This window comes from Podarcis raffonei, chromosome 4 (genome assembly GCF_027172205.1).
Source record: "Podarcis raffonei isolate rPodRaf1 chromosome 4, rPodRaf1.pri, whole genome shotgun sequence".
In the NCBI taxonomy this organism is placed as follows: Eukaryota; Metazoa; Chordata; class Lepidosauria; order Squamata; family Lacertidae; genus Podarcis; species Podarcis raffonei.
This window is the reverse complement of record NC_070605.1, coordinates 108278571-108305537: the sequence shown is the minus strand read 5'-3', so window position 1 is coordinate 108305537 and position 26967 is coordinate 108278571.

The following is a 26967-nucleotide window of genomic DNA, read 5'->3' as shown; positions in this document are numbered from 1 at the left end:
GCTGGCGTCAGGGGGGCGGAGATTCAGATGGGACTTCTATGCTCTGACGGATAGATGTAGCGTTGCGCGCTGCACGTCTGGAAATGAGACTGAACTTCAATAAAGACTTTTGAACTTGAGCAAGAAGCAGCGTTGGTCTTGTGTGAGCTGGGACCTTGGGCAGCGCTGACACATATGCATAGAAAGAAGACGAATAAGCTTCGATTTTGCTTATTTCAATTCGAATGGTGTTATTTCGGTGTGCACCAGAATCATCCCCAACCAAAGCAAAACAGTGTTTTGGCTTCCATCTACATAAAAAGAAGTTGATAACGCACTCATTGGGCTTATTTCAAATTGGTGTTTTTGGGGTTTGAATGCACATTCAACCAAGAATCGCAGAGTGAAATGTTTGTTATCAGCCCAAATCAACCTTAGGTGTTTTGGTTCGATCTCAATAGAAAGAGGAAGAAGAAGCTTGGATTGCACTTTCGGTGTTCATTCACCCACAAACAGCAAAGCGAAGTGTCATAAGCATAAACAAAGCAAAACAGGTTGTTTTGGGTTCCATCTACATAGAAAGAAGAATCTTGCATTTCGCTCATTTCAAAGTCGTGTTCTTTGGTAATGCACATTTACCCAAAAATAGCAAACTGTATGTAATGAGACCATCTTTTCGCTTCAATATGCATAGAAAGAAGACGAATAAGCTTCGATTTGGCTTATTTCAATTCGAATGGTGTTATTTCGGTGTGCACCAGAATCATCCCCAACCAAAGCAAAACAGTGTTTTGGCTTCCATCTACATAAAAAGAAGTTGATAACGCACTCATTGGGCTTATTTCAAATTGGTGTTTTGGGGGTTTTAATGCACATTCAACCAAAAATCGCAGAGTGAAATGTTTGTTATCAGCCCAAATCAAGCATAGGTGTTTTGGTTCATTTCAATAGAAAGAGGAGCAATAAGCTTGGATTGCACTTTCGGTGTTTATTCACCCACAAACAGCAAAGCGAAGTGTCATAAGCATAAACAAAGCAAAACAGGTTGTTTTGGGTTCCATCTACATAGAAAGAAGAATCTTGCATTTCGCTCATTTCAAAGTCGTGTTCTTTGGTAATGCACATTTACCCCAAAATAGCAAACTGTATGTAATGAGACCAAAATAACAAAAGACCGTCTTTTTGCTTCCATATGCATAGAAAGAAGACGAATAAGCTTCGATTTTGCTTATTTCAATTCGAATGGTGTTATTTTGGTGTGCACCAGATTCACCCCCAACCAAAGCAAAAAGGTATTTTGGGTTCAATTTACATAAAAAGAAGATGATAACGCTCTGATTGGGCTCATTTCAAATTGTTAGAATGTACATTCAACAAAAAATCGCATAGTGAAATGTTTGTTATCAGCCCAAATCAAGCATAGGTGTTTTGTTTCATTTCAATAGAAAGAGGAGCAATAAGCTTGGATTGCACTTTCGGTGTTCATTCACCCAGAAACTGCAAAGCGAAGTGTCATAAGCATAAACAAAGCAAAACAGGTTGTTTTGGGTTCCATCTACATAGAAAGAAGAATCTTGCATTTCGCTCATTTCAAAGTCGTGTTCTTTGGTAATGCACATTTACCCAAAAATAGCAAACTGTATGTAATGAGACCAAAATAACAAAAGACCGTCTTTTCGCTTCCATATGCGTAGAAAGAAGACGAATAAGCTTCGATTTTGCTTATTTCAATTCGAATCGTGTTATTTCGGTGTGCACCAGATTCACCCCCAACCAAAGCAAAAAGGTATTTTGGGTTCAATCTACATAAAAAGAAGATGAGAACGCTCTGATTGGGCTCATTTCAAATTGTTAGAATGTACATTCAACAAAAAATCGCATAGTGAAATGTTTATTGTCGGCCCAAATCAAGCTTAGGTGTTTTGGTTCGATGTCAATAGAAAGAGGAAGAAGAAGCTTGGATTGCACTTTCGGTGTTCATTCACCCAGAAACTGCAAAGCGAAGTGTCATAAGCATAAACAAAGCAAAACAGATTGTTTTCGGTTCCATCTACATAGAAAGAAGAATCTTGCATTTCGCTAATTTCAAAGTTTTGTTCTTTGGTGTTAATGCACATTTACCCAGAAATCGCAAAGTGTATGTAATGAGATCAAAATTACAAAAGATGGTCTTTTCGCTTCCTTATGCATAGAAAGAAGATAAATATGCTTCGATTGGGCTTATTTCAATTCGCATGGTGTTTTTTGGGGGTGCATCAGAATCACCCCCAACCGAAGTAAAAAGGTGTTTTGGGTTCCATATACATAGAAAGAACATCATTGGGCTTATTTCAAATTGGTGTTTTGGGGGTTTGAATGCACATTCAACCAAAAATCGCAGTGAAATGTTTGTTATCAGCCCAAATCAAGCATAGGTGTTTCGGTTCATTTCAATAGAAAGAGGAGCAATAAGCTTGGATTGCACTTTCGGTGTTCATTCACCCACAAACAGCAAAGCGAAGTGTCATAAGCATAAACAAAGCAAAACAGGTTGTTTTGGGTTCCATCTACATAGAAAGAAGAATCTTGCATTTCGCTCATTTCAAAGTCGTGTTCTTTGGTGTTAATGCACATTTACCCAAAAATAGTAAACTATGTAATGAGACCAAAATAACAAAAGACCGTTGTCAGCGCTGCCCAAGGTCCCAGCTCACACAAGACCAACGCTGCTTCTTTCTCTAGTAAAAAAAACACTCAAAAAACACCATGCGAATTGAAATGAGCCCAATCAAAGCTTATTCGTCGTCTTTCTCTGCATATGTATACGCAAAGACGGTGTTGTGTTATTTTAGTCTCATTACACACACTTTGCGTTTTCTGGGTTAATGTGCATTAACACCAAATAACACGACTTGAAATCCAAGATTCTTCTTTCGACGTAACTGGAACTCAAAACAAGCTGTTTGGCGTAGTTTAGGCTTATTACACTTTGCTTTGCTATTTGTTGGTGAATGGACACCGAAAGAACAATCCGAGCTTATTCATTCTGTTTCTATTGAGATGGAACCAAAACACCTATGCTTGATTTGGGCTGATAACAACCATTTCACTCTGCGATTTTTGGGTGAATATGCATTCTAACCCCAAAAGCACCAATTTGAAATAAGCCCAATCAGAGCTTTATCATCTTCTTTTTAAGTAGATGGAACCCAAAACACCTTTTTGCTTTGGTTGGGGGTGATTCTGGTGCACACCCAAGAAACACCATGTGAATTGAAATAAGCCCTATCAAACCTTATTCGTCGTCTTTCTCTGCATATGTATACGGAGAGACGGTGTTGTGTTATTTTGGTCTCATTACACACAATTTGCGTTTTCTGGGTTAATGTGCATTAACACCATATAACACGACTTGAAATCCAAGATTCTTCTTTCTACGTAAGGGGAACTCACAACAAGCTGTTTGGCTTTGTTTAGGCTTATTACACTTTGCTTTGCTATTTGTGGGTGAATGAACACCGAAAGTAAAATCCAAGCTTATTCGTTGTCAGCGCTGCCCAAGGTCCCAGCTCACACAAGACCAACGCTGCTTCGTTCTTAGGTATAAAAGTCTTTATTGAATTTCAGTTTCACTTCCACACACGCAGCGTGCAACGCTACGTCTGTAACTTTAGACCGCCGAAGCTCCATCTGAATCTCCTCCCCCCTGACACCAGTTTAAGATTCTAGCCTTACTCCACCTCTTCCTCTGTTCCTTCCTTCTCTGGGTCCGCCTGCTAGTCGGGGTCTCACCCTTCCTAGACTTCTCTGACGCTGAGTCCCCTGACTCTTCCCCCTCCCTCCTTCGGGCTTTAGGACCTGGCTCCCAATCCGGGTTTTCTGCTGTCCCGCGCTCCTGCACATTTGAACTTGGCGCGCGCGCGCAGCCTCCCACTTTCCTTCTGACCGTTACACTTGTGCCACTGCTCCCTCCTTCGGGGAGGCTGGCTGGACCTGACCTTCCCTCCGTTTCCCCACTTTCCGATGGGGGCGTGGTCATCCCTGACTCATCTTCTCTCCCCGCTGGAGGAGAGGCTGGTCCTGACTCATGTGACTCTTCCCCCCCACTGCGCTCTGGTGGGGGAGCTGGTCCTGATCCTCCGCTGCTCCCTTGGGAGTCCCCGCTGGCCCCTTGCTTCTGGTGCGTCCCCCCTGGGACCCCCCTTGTCCTTACCATAGACGCCCCCTTCTGGGAATCTTCTGATTCGCTGGAGAAGCTCATGGAATCTCTCGGGTCACTGTCATATTCCCCTACGCTCCCCTCGGATTCCTCTCCTCCGCTCTCTATTTGCTCTCTCCCCTGTGCTTCTGCTCCTGAGCCTCTGACACATAGATATGCAGAGAAAGACGACGAATAAGCTTTGATTGGGCTTATTTCAATTCGCATGGTGTTTCTTGGGTGTGCAACAGAATCACCCCCAACCAAAGCAAAAAGGTGTTTTGCGTTCCATCTACTTAAAAAGAAGATGATAAAGCTCTGATTGGGCTTATGTCAGATTGGTGTTTTTGGGGTTAGAATGCACATTCACCCAAAAATCGCAAAGTGAAATGTTTGTTATTAACCCAAATCAAGCATAGGTGTTTTGGTTCCATCTCAATAGAAACAGAACGAATAAGCTCAGATTGTTCTTTCGTTGTTCATTCACGCACAAATAGCAAAGCAAAGTGTAATAAGCCTAAACTAAGCCAAACAGCTTGTTTTGAGTTCCAGTTACGTCGAAAGAAGAATCTTGGATTTCAAGTTGTGTTATTTGGTGTTAATGCACATTAACCCAGAAATTGCAAAGTGTGTGTAATGAGACTAAAATAACAGATCACTGTCTTTGCGCATACATATGTAGAGAAAGACGACGAATAAGCTTTGATTGGGCTTATTTCAATTCGCATGGTGTTTCTTGGGTGTGCACCAGAATCACCCCCAACCAAAGCAAAAAGGTCTTTTGGGTTCCATCTACTTAAAAAGAAGATGATAAAGCTCTGATTGGGCTTATTTCAAAGTGGTGTTTTTGGGGCTAGAATGCATATTCGCCCAAAAATCGCAAAGTGAAGTGTTTGTTATCAGGCTGAATCAAGCATAGGTGTTTTGGTTCCATCTCAATAGAAACAGGACGAATAAGCTTGGATTGTTCTTTCGTTGTTCATTCACCCACAAGTAGCAAAGCAAAGTGTAATAAGCCTAAAGAAAGCCAAACAGCTTGTTTTGAGTTCCAGTTACGTAGAAAGAATTCTTCTTGAGTGCATCTGTTACTGTCTTATAGTTCTGCCTTTTTTTCAGAATTCTTTTTGGGATTTCCTTAAATATTTTGATAGGCCTATCTTCTATTATTAACTTCACTTGTCCTTTTTGATGTAATATTTTGTCCTTTAGAAGTCTTGAGTTGAAAAAAATTAAGCAATCTCCTGGCCCTTTATAAGTGTCCGATCTTTCTGATTTGATCCTGAAAATTTTATCAATGTCCAATAGCATCTCTTCTACCTCTACTCCCAACCAGTTTGTAATCTCCTGTGATAGTTTCTCTTGGATTTGTTCATCATGAGTTTGTGGGACGCCTTGGAAGCGGAGGACCATCTCCTTCTGATGCATCTCCATCAATGATATATCATCTAGCAGCTCTTCATGGGCTCTCTTTAGGTCATTTATTTCTTCCTTCGTTGAATCTTGTGATTTTTTTAATGTCCTTATTTTCCATTTGCAATTTCTTCGTCATTTCCTCTTGTTTGGTAGATTTACTCTTAAGTTCTTGTACAGATTTATCCAGTTCTTTGTTTTTAAGTGAGAGGTCACTTATTTGTGTTGTTAAGTCTATTATTAGCTTTGAGTTTTGTTGGATGTTGCCAGCTAGTATGTCCAGCTTATAATTCAGGCTCTTTTCCATCCCCATTATAAGGTCTTTTATGTCAGCATTGGGGTCTGTTTCAGCTGTTGATTGTCTTCTCACTTGTAGACCTGACCCAGATGTCAGTGTAGTTTGGTATTTTTTAGAACCCATATTTGTCTTCTTCCTTTTGGTTCTGATCCAGATATCTTTATTTCAAACCAAGAATATATATATTCCTAAACTTTGAAAATGCTCTGTTTATAGTCTATAATTTGGTCCTTTTATCTGTTGGGATTGAAAGTCAGTTAAGATTCCGGTGGTTTTACCCTATGTTGTTATCAGTTCATCTCAAATATTTATTTATTTTTTTAAAAAAAGGAAAAAAAAGGTCCAAGTTTTAATAAAAAATTAGTTAAATATTTTGTTTTACTTTAATTACTTTGGCAATTATCAGAGAAAAATTCCTTTGCAGTACTTAACATCCGTCTTAGGAACTTATTTTCTAGAAGCTGAACTTGGTATTTCAAATGTCCTTTCGTGTATAGCTAGTTTTCTTTATGGTTGTACTTCAAGCCTGTGTCTTAGCAGCGTTTTTTAAATTATGGGAGCAATTTTATTTTCTGCCACTAGGTGGCGCGGTTTTCCGATTTACTTGTGAGGTGGTCCTTCTTGCTTTGTTTCTCTAGCCTCTCTTTGTTGCAGTGACTGTTTCCGCCACTATTCTTCTTCCGGCTTTTTTCCCTTCTGAGGGCGATGACTCACTCTTCCCCCCCCAGCGCCATTTTCGCCAGCTGCTTTCTTCCCTATTCCAGTCTTTTCCTCCTTCTTTCTCTCCCTTTGTATATCTCTTCCTCTTCCCTTTCACTTCTTTATCTTAATCTTTATCTTCCCACCGCTGCCTGGTCTTCAAATCTTTTCTATTCCTTCTCTTTTTCCACTGTATCCTCCACGTTCCTCCCCCTCCTTTTCCTTTTTCACTCACCCCTTTGTTTTACGCTGATCTCCTCCTCAATGGCCGCTGCTTTGTTGTCACCGCTGCTGCTGCTTGCTATTTCAGCTCCTTGTCTCTCTCAACAGAGCGTCCCCCTGTAGAAGCAGGTACTCAGTATGTCTCAGTTTTTATTTTCTGCCTCTTTACAAGGCTTTTTTTCCACAACCTGAGAAGTCTCAGAACGCTGAAGCTCCTCTCTCCATTAGCTTTACTGTCCTTTATAATATTAAGTTAGTCCGTACTCCTTTTATTTTAATTTAAGCCAGCGTTATTATCTTGTTCCTTCAGGAGTACTCTTGATTTTACAGTTTTAGTTTGGAGCAGCCTGGTGCTTTCTCATTCGGGTCTCAGGGGCGTCTCATGGTCGGGTGTGCTATCTTTCTGCGCTGAAGTTCTTCCACCTCCCTCCACTTTTTGTGCTGGGATGGCAGAAAACCCCTTTATGCACTGCTTGGATCGATTTTCTTCAGTCTGGAACCTCCTCTCAGACCTCTTCAGGGTTTGCGTCGCCCTCGCTTCCCCGTCTTTTTATCCCGTATCTGTGTTTGGGAGCGCTCTTACTGCAGCAGAGCGCTTTCCCTGACCCGACGCTGAGCGCACCACGCCAGGAAGTCCCAGTCTGTCTTTCTTTAACCTCTCCTTACCCTCAGTTGCTGCCAGAAAAAAAATTGTCACAGTAAAAATAGAGACAAAAGTCTTTTATATCTGTTGCGCAGTTACTTTTAAAACCGAAACTAAAAAACTCTTAACAATTCTTTCCCCAAGGTCCCACCAGTTCCACCAAAAAACCTCAAAACTTATTAATTAATATCTTTTTGTTCCTCTTTTTACACTCTCAATCCTTATTTTCTAAGATGTCCAGTCTCATTAAAAATAAAAAAACCCCGCTTGCAGTAAATCACACTCCACTCCCTTGCATTCCATGAATATCTCCTGCGTATAGCTGAGATTTCAGATGAAGCCGACCTCCTTTTTACGACTTCATCCGTCTGTATCCTTTCCCAATTATAAATTTCAATAAATACCTCAGTTTAGGTCCGAATTTCTTATTGGTTGAGAATCGATTGCTTCTCCGTGCAAGCCTTGGGTTGTGCTTTTGGAGGATAGAAAATGGCTTCCTGTAGCCTGCTTCTTCACTCCGCCGTACTCTTCACCCCTTTAGGGGGGTACCTAATGGCCGGGTGGTCCACAAAAAGGCTTCGCCAGGAACCTGACCCCTTGGATTTCCCTCCAGGGGGGATGGGGGCTGCGCAGCCCTTGCAGAGCCCGTATTTTCCTACTAAAGCTCGGAATCTCTCCCAAGAGAAAATTCCTGCTTGCGTTTTCGCTCCGCAGTCGACTGGAAGCCATTTCCTTCCTTCCTTCCTTCCTTCCTTCCTTCCTTCCTTCCTTCCTTCCCATCTTATTTCCATATATATCTCTCTCTCCCTCTCTCCCTCTCATCCCGGTCTGTCCTTCCTTCCTTCCTTCCTTCCTTCCTTCCCCCCCTCTCTTTTTCTCTCTTTCTCCCTGTCTCTCTCTCACCCACTCCTCTTCTCGCGCTCAACCTCTTCCTTCCTTCCTTCCTTCCTGCCTTCCTGCCTTCCTGCCTTCCTGCCTTCCTGCTCTCTACAGCCTATCTCTGTCTCTTTCTCTCCCCTGCTCTCTCTCTCTTTCTCTCTCTCATCCTCTCCCTCCCTCTCCCTCTTGAAACTTCCTTCCTTCCTTCTCTCTCTCTATCCCTTTCCTTCCTTCCTTCTATCTTTTTCTGTCTATCGGTTTCAATCTCACGCATTCCTTATCTTTCTCTCAATCCCTTGCTTCTTTCCTTCTTTCCTTCCTTCCTTCTTTCCTTCCCCCCTCTCTTTTTCTCTCTTTCTCTCTGTCTCTCTCTCACCCATTCCTTCTCTCTCATTCAACCTCTTCCTGCCTTCCTGCCTTCCTGCCTTCTCGCTCTCTCCAGCCTCTCTCTGTCTCTCTCTCTGCCCTACTCTCTCTTTCTCTCTCATCCTCTCTCTCATCCTCTCTCTCCCTCTCCCTCTCTATCCTTCCTTCCTTCCTTCCTTCCTTCCTTCCTTCCTTCCTTCCTTCCTTCCCCCCTCTCTTTTTCTCTCTTTCTCTCTCTCTCTCACCCATTCCTTCTCTCTCATTCAACCTCTCCCTTCCTTCCTGCCTTCCTGCCTTCTCCCTCTCTCCAGCCTCTCTGTCTCTCTCTCTGCCCTACTCAATCTCTCTTTCTCTCTCTCATCCTCTCTCCCCCTCTCCCTCTCTATCCTTCCTTCCTTCCTTCCTTCCTTCCTTCCTTCCTTCCTTCCTCCCTCCCTCCCTCCCCCCCCTCTCTCTCTCCCTCCCTCCTTTCCTTATCTCTCTATTTTTCTCTATCCTCTCTATTCTCTCTATCCCCTTCCTTCCTTCCTTCCTTCCTTCCTTCCCATCTTATTTCCATATATCTCTCTCCTTCTCTCTCTCTCTTCCCGGTCTGTCTGTCCTTCCTTCCTTCCTTCCTTCCTTCCTTCCTTCCTTCCTTCCTTCCTTCCCTCTCTATCTTTTTCTCTCTTTCTTCTCTCTGTCTCTCTCTCACTCATTCCTTCTCTCTCTCTCAACCTCTTCCTTCCTTCTCTCTATCTCTCTCTCCCACTCTCCCTCTCTCTCCCTCCCCTGCTCTCTCTTTCTCTCTCTCTTGCTCTCCCTTCCACTCTCTCCCTCTCCCTCTATCCTTCCTTCCTTCCTTCTCTCTCTCTATCCCCTTCCTTCCTTCCTTCCTTCCTTCCTTCCTTGTCTTTTTCTCTCTGTCTCTCTCTCACCCATTTCTTCTCTTTCTCTCAATCCCACCCTCACTCCCTCCCTCCCTCTCTCCCTCCCTTCCTTCCTCCCCCTTCTCTGTCTCTCTTTCCCCTACTCGGGCCACTGTCATACTCCCCTACGCTGCCCTCAGATTCTTCCCCTTCGCTCTCCCAATCCTCTCTCCCCAGTGCTCCTGCTCCTGATTCCCTGACAGTAGGTAATTGTTTTGAAACAAATCAATGTTCTTGGGGGTTAACCATATTCCTAAATACTTCACTTTATTCACCACTTCTATCTCTGTCCTTTGTTGTATTTCCTCGATTAGTTCTTGGTTCATGTTTTTAACCATGATTTTCGTCTTTCTTTTATTGAGATGAAATCCTGCAACTCGACCAAATTGTTCTATTTCTTCTAAGATTCTTTCAATGCTCTCCACTGGTTCTTCTACTGTCAATACCAAGTCATCCGCGAATGCTTTGACTTTGTGTTCATTTTTCCCTATAGACACCCCTTCTATATCTTCATTTTTTCTTACTGATTTTAACAAAACTTCCAGCACCGTAATGAATAATAGTGGCGACAGTGGGCATCCCTGTCTTGTACCTTTGGTTATTTTAATATCTTCTGTAGTATAGTTGTTTACTATTAGTTTCGCTTTCTGTTCTGTATATATTGCCTTTATCCCATTATAAAATTCCTTACCCACTTCCATATACTCTAGATTTTTTAACATAAAGTTCCATGATATATTATCAAAGGCCTTTTCAGCATCCACAAAGATTAAAATAGCTTGTTTTTCATTCCTGGCATTCAGATATTCCAATATATTTATTATGTTTCTTATATTATCTTTCATCTGTCTGCCAGGAAGAAAACCCGCTTGATCCTTATGTATAAATTCTTGCAATACTTTTTTCATTCTCTTTGCTAGTATACTCGCAAAGATTTTATAGTCAGTGTTCAACAGTGAGATAGGCCTATAATTTTTAACCTGTGTCAAATCCGAATCTTGTTTTGGGATAAGTGTGATAAAGGCTTCTTTCCATGTTTCCGGAATTTCACAGTTCTTTAATATGTTGTTTGTGACTTCTTTCAATGGTACAAGTAGGGTGCTTCTCATTTCCTTATAATATCTGGCTGTAAATCCATCTGGTCCTGGAGCTTTCCCTTTTTTCAATTCCTTTATTACCTCTTTTATTTCTTCTGTTTCAATTGGGGCGTTCAGAAAATCTTTTTTCTCCGTCAGGATCTTCTGCACTTCTTTTTCCTTTAAAAATCTTTCTATCTTTCTCATATTATTCTTTTCATTGCTTTTATATAGTTGTCTGTAAAAATCCAAGAATCCTTTTCTAATTTGTTTCGGGTTTTCTATTTCTGTACCATCGATAATGATTTTGTTTACTGTATTCTGTTCCTTTCTCTTCTTAATCTGCCACGCCAGCCATTTTCCTGATTTATTCGCGAATTCAAAGTTTCTTTGTCTCATTCTCTTTATATTCCCTTCTACTTCCTTATTTATCATCATTGCGAATTGTGTTTGTAGGGTCTTTATACTTTGTCTTATCTTCTCATTATTCGGTTTCTTTATCAATTTTTGTTCATTCTCCATTATCTGTTTTAATATTTCCTTCTTATTTTTCTCTCTGTTCTTATTTTTCAAAGCGTTCTGCTGGATAAAGAATCCTCTCATTACTGCTTTGCTGGCGTCCCACACCATGTTCATTTTTGTTCCCTTATTGCAATTATTCAGAAAGTACTCTGACAAATATTTTTGAGCATTTTCAACTATCTTCTGATCGTCCAAAAGGTAGTCGTTCATTCTCCATCTAAACGTTCTTTCTTCGAAACCCTTTGATTCAAATTTTATTGCACTATGATCCAAAATCACTCTTGGTTGAATTTCAACTTTCGAGATTCTTGGGGTTAGTTTATTTGAGACCCAAATTTGATCTATTCTTGACAGAGATTGATTTGGATCAGAATAGAACGTAAATTGTTTCTCTAGCGGGTGTCTCAATCTCCAAATATCAATCAGGTTGCAATTCTTTATCATTGAAAAGAAAGTCTTAGGTAATTTTCCATCTTTACCAACTCCAGTTGATTTCAATCTGTCTATTTCCACTGACACCACTCCATTCAGGTCTCCCATTATTATGATTTTCTGATCCATATATTCAAACAGATTTTCTTCTAGTTTTTTATAAAAGTCTGTCTTGTTTCCATTTGGTGCATAGATCCCGACGATTATTATTTTTTCTCCTTGCCACTTTATTTGAACTGCCAAAACTCTGCCTTCTTCATCTTTAAAGATTTGTTGAGCTTCAATGTTTTTCCTGATGTACAAAACTACCCCTCTCTTCTTACTCCCATCTGAAGATACAAATTCATTTCCCAGTCTTTTGGTTGATTAAGATTTTTTTATGCCTTCTCGCCACATGTGTTTCTTGTAGACAGATGATATCCAAATTTTTCTTTTTTAGATATTGTTCAACTTTATTTCGTTTTTTTTATTGTTAATCCCATTAATGTTCCAGGTCCATAAATTCAGCTCCGTTTTAGCCATTTTGAGTTCTTTGTTATAAATTTTATAATTCGTCTACCACTTCCTCCTCCTCTTCTTCTTCTTCTTCTTCTTCTTCTTCTTCTTCTTCTTCCTTTTTTCTTTTTCTAACTCCTCCGGATCCACTCCTCCTGCAGCCTCCATTCCTAGTTCCGCTCCTCTTGTTTCTTCATCCTCGCTTCGTAGCTCTTTGTATTTTCTCAAAAATTTTCCCAATTCTTCCAGGCTCGTGATTCTGTGTCTTTTACTTTTATAAACAAAGGAGATCCCTTCTGGATATTCCCATCTAAATTCAATGTTGTTCTTTTTAATATCTGTACTGTTGGTTTATATGGGTCTCTCCGTTTAAGAAGCCTAATCGGGATGTCTTTAAAAATAATTATATAATTTCCTTCTATATTCAGTCTCTTTTCTCTGTTCTTTTGGAGAATCTGGTTTCTCATCTCCCTGTCCTTAAATGTAATCAGGCAGTCTCCTGGAAACTTTCTTGCCTTCGCTGATCTTGTCTTCAGTCAAAATGCACTTTGCACAGATTTTGTCGCTTCTTCTATATCCATCTCCATCCATTGTGCAATTTCTTTTATTAGTTTCTCTTTAATATTTTCTCCTTGCTGTTCTGGGACGAATCTCAATCTTAAATTCACTTCTCTCTGCCTGAGTTCATTCATGGAAATCGCATCCCAGACCTCCTCTTGAGTTTTGTTAATTTCTGACATCCCCACCCATATTCTCTCTTCTTCCTTCCTCATCTCCCTCATTTCCACTCTTGTCTTCTTCATTCCCTCTTCCAGGTTCTGTGTCCTCTTGTTCACGTCCTTCAGTTGCCCCTTTAATTCATTAACTGTAACATCAATTTTTTTGTCCATTTGGCCCATTCTCTTATCCATTTGTTCCAGTTTCGCTTCTATGTTCTTTTCGCTCTGCTTGATGTTGGCATTAACCTCTGCAAACATTTTCATAATTTCCCCTTTAAGATCTGACTCTTGTTTTGAGCCTCTCCTCTCTGCCGGTGTTCCCCCCTCCCTTCCTTTCTTTTGTGTATGAGACATTATAGTCAAATTACAAATACTTAATTTACAGTCCACAATAATAAAATGTTCCATCCAGATATACAGTCAATGAAATTTTCCCTCTAATGATGCATTGGATAAAACAAATATATAAATAGATCCTCCTCCTAAATTCTCATACACTTAAATTTGTATATCAATTAATTTATATAAACCATTTTTTCCCCTAGATAAATTTCCCAATATAAATTCAACTTATAAGGCGGAACACCTATTAACCTATAAGTTTCTGCTTTAAAGAGGCTTATCCAACCCTGAGTTTCTTCCTTCTTCTTTCTTCTTTCCACCACTTAGGCTAAATCCAATTGTTATAGTCCAGTTATTAAAATAAGTTAGCTGTAACCGATGAAAGCCAATGATTATATATTGTAATCCAATTTAAAATGGAGGTACAAAGGTTCTACTTTGTTGCGCAGTTGTTTTTTTAAAAAGTGAAAGTACCGGGAAGTGTCCTTTTTACTTCTTTCAGACCCTTCGTTGTATCGAGGGCCTTTTAAAGTCCTCAGATAATTACCCTCTGCTCCCTCCTTTAACTGTTCCCTTCTTATGCAACTCTTTGTTACTTTTAGCAACAGTTTATATGACTTTTAGCAAGTTTTTTACGAGGGAGAAGTTCTAACCGCTTGCTGCGTTACCAACCTCCTCTCCACGCTCTGCTCTTATTCTTGCGTCGTTCTCTGATTTCAGATGAAAACTGACCTCTTTTTTTCAGCTTCTTTTTCCAAAGCCGTCCTTTTGTAATTCCAATTGTAATTCCAAACTCCCAGTCTGGCTTTGATCCTTTGTTATTGAGAATCGATCACTCGCCCTGCAAGTCTGGGGCTGCGTTCTCGAGGGTGAGACAATGGCTTCTCCGGTGCCTGCTTTCTCCGCCTGCTGTTCTCTTCGCTCCTGTTACGGAGTTACCTGACGACCTGGCGATCTGCAAATGGCTCCGCTGGGCTCCTGACCCTCTGGTTTCCCTCCGGAGGGGTTTTGGGGGGCTACCGTGCCCTGTAGCACCCCCTTTTACCCTCGAGAACCCGTACTTTCTCTCTCCTGAGAAAGTCCCACTTGCGTCGGGTCCGTGGCTCGACCGGAAGTCCGTTTTGGTTCCATCTCAATAGAAACAGGACGAATAAGCTTGGATTGTTCTTTCGTTGTTCATTCACCCACAAATAGCAAAGCGAAGTGTAATAAGCCTAAACAAAGCCAAACAGCTTGTTTTGAGTTCCAGTTACGTCGAAAGAAGAATCTTGGATTTCAAGTTGTGTTATATGGTGTTAATGCACATTAACCTAGAAAACGCAAAGTGTGTGTAATGAGACCAAAATAACGCAACACCGTCTTTACGCATACATATGCAGAGAAAGACGACGAATAAGCTTTGATTGGGCTTATTTCAATTCGCATGGTGTTTCTTGGGTGTGCACCAGAATCACCCCCAACCAAAGCAAAAAGGTGTTTGGGTTCCATCTACTTAAAAAGAAGATGAGAAAGCTCTGATTGGGCTTATTTCAAATTGGTGCTTTTGGGGTTAGAATGCATATTCACCCAAAAATCGCAGAGTGAAATTTTTGTTATCAGCCCAAATCAAGCATAGGTGTTTTGGTTCCATCTCAATAGAAACAGAACGAATAAGCTCGGATTGCTCTTTCGGTGTCCATTTACCCACAAATAGCAAAGCAAAGTGTAATAAGCCTAAACTAAGCCAAACAGCTTGTTCAGTTACGTCGAAAGAAGAATCTTGGATTTCAAGTGGTGTTATTTGGTGTTAATGCACATTCACCCAAAAATCGCAAAGTGTAATGTTTGTTATCAGCCTAAATCAAGCATATGTGTTTTTGTTCCAACTGAATAGGAAGAGGACGAATAAGCTTGGATTGTACTTTCGGTGTTCATTCACCCACAAATAGCAAAGCCAAGTGTAATAAGCCTAAACAAAGCGAAACACGTTGTTGTGGGTTCCAGTTACGTAGAAAGAAGAAGCTTGGATTTCAAGCCGTGTTCTTTGGTGTTAATGCACATTGAGCTATAAATCGCAAAGTGTGTGTAATGAGACCAAAATAACACAACACCGTCTTTTCGCATCCATATGCGCAGAAAGACAACGAATAAGCTTTGATTGGGCTCATTTCAATTCGCATGGTGTTTCTTGGGTGTGCAACAGAATCACCCCCAACCAAAGGAAAAAGGTGTTTTGGGTTCCATCTACCTCTCTATCCTTCTCTCTCTCTCTCTCTCTCTCTCTCTCTCTCTCTCTCTCTTTCCTTCTCTCTCTCTCAACCTCTTCCTTCCTTCTCTCTATCTCTCTCTCCCCCTCTCCCTCTCTCTCTCCCCTGCTCTCTTTCTCTCTCTCTTGCTCTCCTTTCCACTCTCTCCCTCTCCCTCTCTATCCTTCCTTCCTTCTCTCTCTCTATCCCCTCCCTCCCTCCCTCCCTCCCTCCCTTCCTTCCTTCCTTCCTTCCTTCCTTCCTTCCTTTTCTGTCTTTTTCTCTCTATCTGTCTCTCTCTCACCCATTTCTTCTCTTTCTCTCAATCCTATCCTCCCTCCCTCACTCTCTCCCTCCCTTCTTTCCTCCCCCTTCTCTGTCTCTCTTTCCCCTACACTCTCTCTCTCTCTCTCTCTCTCCCTCCCTCCCTATCCTTCCTTCCTTCCTTCCTTCCTTCCTTCCTTCCTTCCCTTTTTTGTCTCTTTCTCTCTCTCTCTCTCTGAACCATTCCTTCTCTCTCGCTCAACCTTTTCCTTCCTTCCTTCCTTCCTTCCTTCCTTCCTTCCTTCCTTCCTTTCTTCCTTCCTTCCCCCCTCGCTTTTTCTCCTTTCTCCCTGTCTCTCTCTCACCCATTCCTTTTCTCTCGTTCAACCTCTTCCTTCCTTCCTTCCTGCCTTCCTGCTTTCCGGCCTTCCTGCCTTCTCGCTCTCTCCAGCCTCTCCCCTACTCTCTTTCTCTTTCTCTGTCTTATCCTCTCTCTCCCTCTCCCTCTCTATCCTTCCTTCTTTTCCTCCTTCCTTCTCTCTCTCTATCCCTTCCCTTCCTTCCTTCCTTCCTTCCTTCCTTCCTTCCGACTGTCTTTTTCTCTCTATCAGTCTCTCTCTCACCCATTCCTTCTCTTTCTCTCAATCCCTCCCTCCCTCCCTCCCTCCCTCCCTCCCTCCCTCCCTCCCTTCCTTCCTTCCATCCTTCCCTCTCTATATTTTTTTCTCTTTTTCTCTGTCTCTCTCTAACCCATTCCTTCTCTCTCTCTCAATTCCTTCCTTCCTTCCTTCCTTCCTTCCTTCCTTCCTTCCTTCTCTATATTTTTTTCTCTTTCTCTCTGTCTCTCTCTAACCCATTCCTTCTCTCTCTCTCAATTCCTTCCTTCCTTCCTTCCTTCCTTCCTTCCTTCCTTCCTTCCCCCCTCGCTTTTTCTCCTTTCTCCCGGTCTCTCTCTCACCCATTCCTTCTCTCTCGTTCAACCTCTTCCTTCCTTCCTTCCTGCCTTCCGGCCTTCCTGCCTTCTCGCTCTCTCCAGCCTCTCCCCTACTCTCTCTCTCTTTCTCTGTCTTATCCTCTCTCTCCCTCTCCCTCTCTATCCTTCCTTCTTTCCCTCCTTCCTTCTCTCTCTCTGTCCTTTTCCTTCCTTCCTTCCTTCCTTCCTTCCTTCCTTCCTTCCTTCCTTCCTTCCGACTCTGTCTTTTTCTCTTTATCAGTCTCTCTCTCACCCATTCCTTCTCTTTCTCTCAATTCCTTCCTTCCTTCCTTCCTTCCTTCCTTCCTTCCTTCCTTCCCTATATTTTTTTCTCTTTCTCTCTGTCTCTCTCTAACCCATTCCTTCTCTCTCTCTCAATTCCTTCCTTCCTTCCTTCCTTCCTTCCTTCCTTCCCTCCCTCCCTCCCTCCCTCCCTCTCTTTTTCTCTCTTTCTTCTCTCTGTCTCTCTCTCTCATTCCTTCTCTCTCTCTCAACTTCTTCCTTCCTTCTCTCTATCTCTCTCTCCCCCTCTTCCTCTCTCTCTCCCTGCTCTCTCTTTCTCTCTCTCTTGCTCTCCCTTCCACTCTCTCCCTCTCCCTCTCTATCCTTCCTTCCTTCCTTCTCTCTACCCCCTTCCTTCCTTCCTTCCTTCCTTCCTTCCTTCTCTGTCTTTTTCTCTCTATCTCTCTCTCTCATATATATATATATATATATATATATATATAATTAATTTTCAAATACAAAACAAAATTATACACTCCATACATCTTAGTTACATCTTATTTTCCTTTTTTCGACTTGTCTGTAAATCCTTCATACTTTAACTTTAAACACCTTCATAGAATCATAGAATCATAGAATCATAGAGTTGGAAGAGACCACAAGGGCCATCGAGTCCAACCCCCTGCCAAGCAGGAAACACCATCAGAGCACTCCTGACATATGGTTGTCAAGCCTCTGCTTAAAGATCTCCAAAGAAGGAGACTCCACCACACTCCTTGGCAGCAAATTCCACTGTCGAACAGCTTTTACTGTCAGGAAGTTGTTCCTAATGTTTAGGTGGAATCTTCTTTCTTGTAGTTTGGATCCATTGCTCCGTGTCCGCTTCTCTGGAGCAGCAGAAAACAACCTTTCTCAAGACGTTGGATATAATATTATGTTTGCTGACTGGGAACAGTTGTGGACCACCGGGATTAAATTCACGGCATGTAATGCCTTAAGAGAGAATATTATGAAAATGATATACAGGTGGTACATGACCCCAGTCAAGCTTGCAAAAATCTATCATTTGCCCGATAATAAATGTTGGAAATGTAAGGAAATGTACATTCTTTCACCTTTGGTGGACGTGCCCCAGGATTAAGGCTTTCTGGGAAATGATATATAATGAATTGAAAAAGGTATTTAAATATACCTTCTTGAAGAAACCAGAGGCCTTTCTCTTGGGCATGTCTGGCCAAGTGGTGCCAAAGAAGGACAGAACTTTTTTTATGTATGCTACAACAGCAGCAAGAATACTTATCGCAAAGTATTGGAAGACGCAAGATCTACCCACTCTGGAAGAATGGCAGATGAAATTGATTGACTGTATGGGATTGGCAGAAATGACGAGCAGAATCCGTGACCAGGGAGAAGAGTCGGCTGAAGAAGATTGGAAAAAATTTAAGGACTATTTACAGAAATATTGTAAAATTAAAGAAAGTTAGATGGTGTTGGATTGAAATTGAGAGGTTTCTAGCTGTAATGATACAAAGGAACATAGATGGGGGAAAAAAGGGTTTGAAAAATAAGGTAATGTTATAAGCTGTAATGCTTTAAATGAAGGATTTGCTGAACAAATAACCTTAATTGGGATACAAGAAGGAGAAGTATGAGGAGGTCTGAGAAATTTGTTATTTAAAAGTATGGTTGTCAGAGGCTCAGGAGCAGAAGCACAGGGGAGAGAGCAAATAGAGAGCGGAGGAGAGGAATCCGAGGGGAGCGTAGGGGAATATGACAGTGACCCGAGAGATTCCATGAGCTTCTCCAGCGAATCAGAAGATTCCCAGAAGGGGACGCCTATGGTAAGGGCAAGGGGGGTCCCAGGGGGGACGCACCAGAAGCAAGGGGCCAGCGGGGACTCCCAAGGGAGCAGCAGAGGATCAGGACCAGCTCCCCCACCAGAGCGCAGTGGGGGGGAAGAATCACATGAGTCAGGACCAGCCTCTCCTCCAGCGGGGAGAGAAGATGAGTCAGGGATAACCACGCCCCCATCGGAAAGTGGGGAAACGGAGGGAAGGTCAGGTCCAGCTAGCCTCCCCAAAGGAGGGAGCAGTGACACAAGTGTAACGGTCAGAAGGAAAGTGGGAGGCTGCGCGCGCGCGCCAAGTTCAAATGTGCAGGAGCGCGGGACAGCAGAAAACCCGGATTGGGAGCCAGGTCCTAAAGCCCGAAGGAGGGAGGGGGAAGAGTCAGGGGACTCAGCGTCAGAGGAGTCTAGGAAGGGTGAGACCCCGACTAGCAGGCGGACCCAGAGAAGGAAGGAACAGAGGAAGAGGTGGAGTAAGGCTAGAATCTTAAGCTGGTGTCAGGGGGGAGGAGATTCAGATGGAGCTTCGGCGGTCTAAGGTTAAAGACGTAGTGTTGCACGCTGCACGTGTGGAAGTGAAACTGAACTTCAATAAAGACTTTTATACTAAAGAACGAAGCAGCGTTGGTCTTGTGTGAGCTGGGACCTTGGGCAGCGCTGACAGTAAGCTCCATCTCCTTCGAAAGTATTCAACCCTCGCAGCGTGAGTTGGCGCAGCGAGGGGCAAAAACTTGGTGTTTTGCAAGCTCACGAAGATAGGCAAAGATGACTACAGAGGAGAAGGTGACACAACTGCAGGATGCAGTCTCAGCGCTTTACGCAGAATTGGCCGCATCAAAGAAAAAGGAAGAAGAAACAGCTGCGCTCTGCCAGGATCTGCAAGCCAGGTGGGACCTTTGGGGCAAGGAGGGGCAGCCAGGAGCCAAGCCGGAGGGAGTTGGCCTCGGGAAACGGGGGGGCAGCATAGTAGCCCACTTCGACGGGAACCTGCAGCAGTATCCTAACTTCAGAGCAGACATAGTTTTCGCGCTCAATTTGCTTCGGAAAGACTTTAGAGATGAGGAGGAGAAAGTGGGCTTCATAATCACTCATCTGCATGGGGAAGCTAAGTCGTGGCTGCGGACCTTATTGCGTGAAAATGATCCCGCCCTCAAAGATTCAAGCGCTTTTATTGAAGCTATGGACGCTTGTTTTAAATCAACGGTAGATGTGGATGTGGCCAGAAGGGAAATGCACGGACTGAGGCAGGGGAAAGCAACGGTGCGACAATATCACTCCCGCTTCTTTGGGTTAGTAAATGTGCTGGGCTGGCAGAAGGACTCCGCTGCCGTCAGGGATCTGTTCTGGGAGGGGCTGAATGGAGCCGTGAAAGATGAGCTGGCAAGGGGAGAGAGGCCCAAAAGCACCACAGAAGTAGTCCAAAGGGCGCTCGCAATAGGGGTGCGCCTGGAAGACCACCCTTGGAGCAGGGAGGAGGGACGTAGGGCAAACACGCTAGCCAGAACAACTCCCTTCCTACCCAAGAGAGACAGAGCGCGCTCAATCCATGCCTCCGCTGGGGAGGGGAGAAGAGCCGATGGAGATACGTGGTGCCAGGGGTCAGACAGCAAGCAGAGCCCAAACACCAGGAGCAGTCAAGGCGAAGGCTCCTAGAGGGAGCAGGAAGTGTTACATCTGCGACAGTGCACTGCACATGGCCAAAGAGTGTCCCCAGAGGATCCAGAAGCACACTGCAGCCTCAGCAACTGTAAAAGGAGCAATTTAGCAGGGGGAACAGCTGCAGGGAAACGACGAAGCCTGGTTGGAAACAACAGCACTGGGGGTCAACCAGGCGAGTCAGTGAAGCAGTCCCCAGAGATTTTGCAGCCCACAGACCCCCTCCCACCCAAACCAGTGGTGCAACTCACCGCATCGCTCCAGCTGCCCGATGGGCTCACCCTGGAGGTCCCTATTACCATTGACTCTGGTAGCAATGCAGACTTTGTAGGAGTGGACTTCGTCAAGCAGCATCGCATAGCACTCCTGCCAGCCACGATGCCCCTAAATGTCGTCACGGTAGATGGCAGGAAGATACTGGGAGGAGAGGTGGTACAGCAAACACCGCCTCTGGTGATGCAAATTGGGAACCACCGCGAAGTCATCAGCTTCAACGTCACCCACCTGTCGGACACGCCCATAGTGTTGGGCATGAGTTGGCTGGATAGGCACAGCCCGGCATTAGCATGGTATCAGCGGCAATTGACCTTCTGCTCTTCCTACTGCGCAGAACACTGCATCCAGACCTGCCAGGAAGGAGAGGGGCAAGAGGATGAACCGCAGCTACACCTAGGCATGGTACAAGCGGTACCCAACAAGGCCTTTTTGGAGGTCTTCTGCGAGAAGGAAGCGGACAAGCTGCCTCCCCACAGGCCCTACGACTGCAAGATTGACCTCCTGCCGGGGGCGACGCTGCCGACTGGAAGACTGTACTCCATGTCTGAAGACGAAATGCAAGAACTCAGGGAGTTCATAGATCGCAACTTGTAGCGGGGATTCATCCGGGAATCCAAAGCAGTGGGGGGCAGTCCCGTGTTTTTCGTGAAGAAGAAGGACACGCCCGAACGGAGGCTCATAGTGGATTATCGGATCATCAATTCAAGGACAAAGCCCACGGCATTCCCCATGCCCAAGATTGACGACCTGCTCGCGACGGTGAGGAAGGGACGGATCTTCACCAAGTTGGATCTACGAGGGGCATACAACCTTATACGCATGCGGGAGGGCGATGAGTGGAAGACAGCCATGTTTACGCCTTTAGGCACCTATGAATACTGAGTCATGCCGTTTGGTCTGCAAAATGGCTCCCATTGTTTCCAAGCTTTCATGCACCACGTGTTAGCGGGACTCCTCTACAAGAAGTGCGTCTGCTTCCTGGACGACATCCTGATCTTCTCAGAATCGCAGGAGGCGCACGAGGAGGACGTCAAGGAGGTCCTGCAGAGACTACGGGAGCACAGACTTTACGCCAAGCTGGAGAAGTGCCAGTTCGACATGACGGAGGTGAATTTCCTGGGCTACAAGCTGTCCGACAAGGGACTCGCCATGGACAGCGCCAAGGTCCTCTCGGTGTTGGACTGGAAGAGCCCGCGCAATCAGAAGGAGGTCCAGAAGTTCGTCGGTTTCGCCAACTTTTATCGCAAGTTCATCAAGGGGTTCGCGAAGGAGACGGCGGCCATCACGGACACCCTCAGCTCCAAGAAGAAGAAGTTCACCTGGACGGACCAGGCGGAGCAGTCCTTTCGGAGGCTCAAGCCTCTCTTCGCGTCCGAAGAACAGCTGCTACACGTAAACCCCAGCAAACCGATAAGGGTTGAAACGGACGCCTCGGACAGAGCGGTGGGGGCGGTCCTGTTGCAGCAAGATCCGCAAGGGGACTGGAGACCATGCGCATTCTACTCCAGGAAGCTCAGCAAGTCGGAGCAGAACTACACCATCTGGGACAGGGAGTTGCTGGCCATTCATGCAGCTTTCAAGGCGTGGCGGCACTTCCTGGTCGGAGCCAGACACACAGTGCAGGTCCGCACGGACCACAAGAACCTGGAGTACTGGCGCACGGCGAGGTTCCTGAACCAGAGACACATCCGCTGGGCGGAGTTCTTTGCGGATTTCGATTTCCGGATAGAATACATCCCGGGAGACAACAACGTCATGGCGGATGCGCTATCCAGGAAGCCGCAGTATCTCGAGGAAGCGGCACCTGCAGCGGCCAAACACATTTTCGCACCAAAAGCGTGGGCATGCGCTTCAGCCGCCGTGGACCTGGACGCAGTGCGTCGCGCACTGCAGGCGGATTCGTTTGCACAATCCATGATGGAGGAGGTGCGAAACGGCACAGCGAAGGACGACGAGTTCCAGTTATGCGACGGACTACTCCTCCGCAAAGGGGCTCTCTACGTACCGGGAGACGACCTTCGCGCGAGAGTCCTGCAGCAGCTACACGACGCGCCCAGCGCTGGGCACTTCGGCAAGGACAAGACGGCGGAATTAGTCACCAGGGACTTTTGGTGGCCCAAGGTGAGGGGAGAAGTCGCGGATTACGTTTCCAGGTGTGACACCTGCCAAAGGGCCAAACCAGTACACAGGAAGCCGGCGGGTCTGCTGGAACCGCTGCAGACACCGCTCGAACCGTGGGAGAAAGTGGCCCTGGACTTTGTTACAGATCTGCCCAGCTCGCGAGGCAAAACAGCGGTACTCTTGGTCGTAGACCTGTTCACCAAGATGGCGCACTTCATTCCGTGCGCAAAGGTGGCCACAGCGGAACAGACGGCCAAGCTGTTCATAGACCACGTGTTCAAAGCTCACGGCTTGCCGCGGTCCATCCTGTCCGACCGGGGCCGCCAATTCATCTCGAGCTTCTGGCAGAAGCTGCTGGGCATCCTGAACGTCAAGATCAACTTAGCGTCGGCACGACACCCGCAGACCAACGGACAAGCGGAGAGGGTCAACGCCATCATGCAGCAGTACCTGCGATGCTACGCTAATCAACAGCCCTCAACCTGGGTGGACTTCCTACCGCTGGCCGAGTTTGCCTACAACAACACGAAGCACGGGTCTACAGGGGTGACACCGTTCTTCGCCAACAATGGGCGCCATCCCAGAACCTTCCCGGGGTTAGAAACCGAGGGGGAGGGGGAGCCACGGGGGGCAGAGCACTTAGCCGCAGAGTTACAGGAGGTCCATGAGCAACTCCGAAGGCACTTGGAACTCGCGAAACACGCCTACAAGATGCAGGCAGACAGGCACAGGAGGGTTGGGGAAGACATACAGGTAGGGGACTGGGTCTGGTTAGCAGCTCAGGCAGTGCCGGCCAGAACGCTAGCTAAGAGGAAGCTAGGACACAAGCAGCTGGGACCTTACCAGGTCACGGCACAAATCAATCCAGTGGCCTACCGGTTGACACTCCCGGAGGGCTCCAGAATGCACCCAGTCTTTCACAGGTCAGTGCTCACACCCTACAAGGCACCTCACAGGTTTCAGGCACCAGGGAACGCACCAGCCCCACGTAGCACATCGCCAACAGGGGGGGATCACAGAGGGCGACCCCACTCAACGAGGTCACGGAGATTTTGGACTCGAGATGGGGGGAAGAGGGAGTTGAATATCTCCTCGCCAGGGAGGGTACCCCGGCCAGCGCCAACGAGTGGGTGCCGTGCTATGCCGTGGAGGAGCATTACCTCAAAGACGAGTTCCATTCGATCTTCCCACACAGACCCATGCCGGCGGAGTATTTCGACGACTGGCTTTTCACACCCACACTGTCAGCCAGCACGTTCCAGGGTTTCTCATCAGATGAGGAGCCGACGCCAGGAACGAGCTCCCCGGAGGGGTCACTCTCGGGGTTTGTCACAGACCGCTCCTATTGGTGGGACACTCAACCAGAAGTGGGGTGGAGCAGGGAACTGCTGAGGGGGCCCTTACACACAGCCTCACCCGAGGGACCAGGTGGAGAGGAGGACATGGACATGTTGGGGGAGGATCCTGGATTTGAGCATGACAGCAGAGAAATGGAAGCAGAGGAAGTCGACGTCAATGAACCCATCGTGGGCGGGCCTGATCCCGCTGGCCGGTTGCACACCAGGGGGAGAGAACGGCATCCAGCACTCACACCCCCAGCACTGGAGCACCCGGAACCCACACCCGAAGAGGGGGAGGGGGGAAGGGGGGGCTTCGAGGGGGGGATGGATGTCAGAGGCTCAGGAGCAGAAGCACAGGGGAGAGAGCAAATAGAGAGCGGAGGAGAGGAATCTGAGGGGAGCGTAGGGGAATATGACAGTGACCCGAGAGATTCCATGAGCTTCTCCAGCGAATCAGAAGATTCCCAGAAGGGGGCGCCTATGGTAAGGGCAAGGGGGGTCCCGGGGGGGACGCACCAGAAGCAAGGGGCCAGCGGGGACTCCCAAGGGAGCAGCGGAGGATCAGGACCAGCTCCCCCACCAGAGCGCAGTGGGGGGGAAGAATCACATGAGTCAGGACCAGCCTCTCCTCCAGCGGGGAGAGAAGATGAGTCAGGGATAACCACACCCCCATCGGAAAGTGGGGAAACGGAGGGAAGGTCAGGTCCAGCTAGCCTCCCCGAAGGAGGGAGCAGTGACACAAGTGTAACGGTCAGAAGGAAAGTGGGAGGCTGCGCGCGCGCGCTAAGTTCAAATGTGCAGGAGCGCGGGACAGCAGAAAACCCGGATTGGGAGCCAGGTCCTAAAGCCCGAAGGAGGGAGGGGGAAGAGTCAGGGGACTCAGCGTCAGAGGAGTCTAGGAAGGGTGAGACCCCGACTAGCAGGCGGACCCAGAGAAGGAAGGAACAGAGGAAGAGGTGGAGTAAGGCTAGAATCTTAAGCTGGTGTCAGGGGGGAGGAGATTCAGATGGAGCTTCGGCGGTCTAAGGTTAAAGACGTAGCGTTGCACGCTGCGCGTGTGGAAGTGAAACTGAACTTCAATAAAGACTTTTATACTAAAGAACGAAGCAGCGTTGGTCTTGTGTGAGCTGGGACCTTGGGCAGCGCTGAGAATGGTTTATGAATTTTATGCCTTTTTTAATGTTTTTGTTTGTTCTGTTTTTGTTTGTTTAAAAAATTGGAAAATCTAATAAATATTCTTTTTTTTTTAAAAAGAAAACAACCTTTCTCCCTCCTCTATGTGACATCCTTTTATATATTTGAACATGGCTATCATATCACCCCTTAACCTCCTCTTCTCCAGGCTAAACATGCCCATTTCCCTTAGCCGTTCCTCATAAGACATCATTTCCAGGCCTTTGAACATTTTGGTTGCCCTCCTCTGGACACGTTCCAGTTTGTCAGTGTCCTTCTTGAACTGTGGTGCCCAGAACTGGACACAGTACTCCAGGTGAGGGCTGACCAGAGGAGACCTTTCTTTTTTGTTCTTATATTATTGCTGTAAAACTTCATCCCGTTTTAATATATTTCCCATCACAATGCTTCATTAAAACTTACAAACGTAATCTGATTATCACTTAGTTTTTGCAAATATTCAATAAATTTTTCCCAATCTTCTGTAAATCTTTGATCTTGTCGGTTTCGGATCCTTCCTGTCATTCTGTCCAGTTCTGCATAGTCAATCATTTTTGTTCTCCATTCTTCTAACTTAGGTAGCTCCTCTTGTTTCCATTTCTGGGCCATCAATATTCTTGCTGCTGTCACTGCATACAAAAATAACTTCTTTTCTTTCTTATTTATCTCATTGCCTGTAATGCCTAGTAAAAATGCTTCTGGTTTCTTAACAAATGTATATTTCAACATTTTCTTCAATTCATTATAAATCATTTCCCAAAAGTTTTTCACTTTGTATACATTCCCACCACATATGATAAAAAGTACCTTCTTTTTCTTTACATTTCCAGCATTTATTACTTATCTTATACATTTTTGCTAATTTTACCGGTTTTACATACCATCTATACATCATTTTCATCACTTTTCTTTTATAGTTGTACATGCAGTGAATCTTAGACCTTCTTTCCATAGTTTTTCTCATTCTTCCATTTGTATATTATGTCCTAAATCTTTGGCCCAATCATTCATGACTGATTTTACCTCTTCATCCTTTGTACACCATTCTAACAATATCTTATACATTTTTGCTAAAATTTTAAAATCATTATTCAATATTTCTGTTTGAAATTTTGATTCTTTATCTGCAAAACCCTTTTGGTTCAAATCTTTTTTAAACATTTCATTGATCTGAAAAAAATGCAACCAATCATTGACATAGTCGTTAACTTCTTCAAATGGTCTCATTTTCCATTTACCTTCTCTTTTACTTATTAGCTTCTCATATGTCACCCATCCCCCCGACATATTGACTTTCTTCACACTCATCGCCTCCAACGGCGATAACCAATATGGAGTTTTTTGTTCCAACAAGTTTTTATATCTTTCCCACACTTCAATCAGAGACCTTCGTATGATGTGGTTTTCAAATCCTTTATGTACACGTTTCTTGTCATACCACAAATATGCATGCCGCCCAAATCTATTATCAAATCCTTCCAGATCTAACAAATCAGTATCTTCTAATTTCATCCAATCCTTCAACCAACAGAGGCAGGATGCTTCATAGTACAATTTCAAATCTGGAAGGGCGAAGCCTCCTCTTACTTTCGCATCTGCCAAAATCTTAAATTTTATCCTCGGCTTCTTACGCTGCCAGATATACCTTGAAATTTCTCTTTGCCAATTTTTAAAAATTGCTGCCCCTTTGATCACTGGGATCAT